This window comes from Adiantum capillus-veneris, chromosome 15, assembly GCF_014529385.1.
Source record: "Adiantum capillus-veneris isolate H3 chromosome 15, ASM1452938v2, whole genome shotgun sequence".
Classification (NCBI taxonomy): Eukaryota; Viridiplantae; Streptophyta; class Polypodiopsida; order Polypodiales; family Pteridaceae; genus Adiantum; species Adiantum capillus-veneris.
The window spans coordinates 66,881,072-66,883,165 of record NC_140945.1 but is presented as its reverse complement, the minus strand read 5'-3'; the positions used below and the strand labels follow the sequence as shown (position 1 = coordinate 66,883,165).

The window sequence follows — 2,094 nt, the reverse complement described above, 5'->3', positions numbered from 1 at the left end:
ACGTCCTGATCAAGTCCATTCAAGCATACCTTGCAATCAGCCCATCCATGCTACTATATCTTGACCTGGCATTTCCTCAAACACTTCTAGTGATCTTTCGAGCATGCCATATTTACTGTGCGTGTCTAGCAATGCAGTGACAAGAATGCTCTCTGCTAAAACCGCTTTCCACAATCTGAGCGTGGATTGCTCAACCCTCCACTAAGGCTCCTAGACTACCACATGCTCTCAAGATGCAAGCAAAAGTTACAGCATTTGGGAAGAGAGACCCACGTTGCATCTACACAGAACAATCTAGAGCCTCCTTACACTACCCAATCTTTGCATATCCTCCGATCAAATCAGTCCATGATACCACATTTCAATCTCCAAGTCTGTTAAAGATTTTTTTTGTGCATCTTCAAGTGAGCTACACTTGGTGTACATATCCACCAGAGTAGTGCCCACAATCATATCATGATAGAGTAAACAAAATTTCAATACATAATCATGAACTTTAAGTCCCTTTTCTATCATTTGATGCTGCTAGAAGCTTTCAGAACATAAGTGAAGGTTAGAACATTTGAAGAGATGCCCCTCATAGGCATTTTCTTGAAAATTTAGAATGCTTTCCCAACATGACCACACTTCACAAATACAGTTATGAGCGCATTTTGCTGAGCCACAATTTGATTATGAATACTAAAAAACACTTTCTATGCATGCATAAGTGGAGTACACTTGACAAACATATCTACAAGGGAGATGCCAATAAAGGCATCCACCTCAAGCAACCCTGCATAAACTTTCAAAATCTCCAAAATCAGCCCAGTAATTGACCAATTGTCGTATCTTTTAGGCCTCTTATCTTGGATTTGGATTCCACCTGGATCAAAAGGTATCAGAAGTATCTTATTTACCTCATAACCCACATTGATTCCTATTGCATCAAAAGGTGTACACACTAACTTGGCATCTATTAACTTGCATTCATCTTTGACCAGAAAGCTTATAAATTGTATATCAAACTCATATACTGCATTTGGAATACCCTCATGATTCAAACCCTCTTTAGCTTGGTTTTGCAATCTACCTTGGCATAGCTCAGGAACTTTGAACACAGGCTTTTGAACATCCTCGGAAACTTGCATGTTTCTATACTCATAGATATATAGTCTAGTTGATGTCAACCATGTATACATTATATGGCTTCCCATATATGTCATCGACTATGCCCTCATCTACTGATTGCACCTGCTTTTTCTGCTATAGTACACACTTATTTGGTGTAGTGTCAAGTGTTTGTAGAAAAGGCTTATGAATTGTATACTCTAGTGTGACCTGAAAAATTTCAACAATCGGATCATTAAGTCAATCATCTGGGATGGCACTGTGAATCTTCTCCAAGACATCAAAAGAACTCATTGAATCATGCAATTGAAACTGGAGATCTTGCTCCAAAATCTCATAAGAATATTCACGTTTGAGAGCTACTTGAAATTCATCCCAACTTTGCCCATGTTTTAATTGAATCTAGTCTCGAACATCTTCTCCTATTGTAGTTGTCATCGCTCCCACCCCAGATCCTTCGTGTCGGGCTCTCCAGAAATGTCGAGAATTTGTGTGTGCTAGTCAGGAAGACACGAGGTCCTTGGTTGTGAGAGCTGTTGTTGCTGAGAGAGTCTTGGCCAAAGAGAGAGTAAGCTAAGGTTTGCTAGCTGTTGTGAAACAGAAATAAAGCCAATAGTAATCTTCAGGCTGTAGAAGTTTGCAAACAAAACCAAAAGTATACAGCAATCTACATCTACTTCTTGATGTTAATCTCCCTTTTTTCCTTAGTGAAAACCTGTTCAAACGTGAAACTCCCTCAATCCCCCTTTTCCATCCCCTATAGACCTTATATATATATATATATATATATATATATATATATATATATATATATATATAGAAGTGGATTGTGCAGAACAAAATCCAGTGGGCCAACAATCCCACACATAGCTTTTATTCCCCCAACCGCTCCTTCCTTGTCATAGATAGCAATGAAGATTGCCTCTCCAACTTCTTGGAGCCTTCTCTTTTTTAGTATGGCCCCCTTTTTTCCTTTTTTGAGAT

At 38.8% G+C, this 2,094-nt stretch overlaps 1 pseudogene; it reads right to left on the bottom strand.

The window, feature by feature from the left end:
- Window positions 1-280: 280 nt before the first annotated feature.
- Window positions 281-1,130, bottom strand: LOC147440821 (pentatricopeptide repeat-containing protein At1g50270-like; annotated as a pseudogene).
- Window positions 1,131-2,094: the final 964 nt, after the last annotated feature.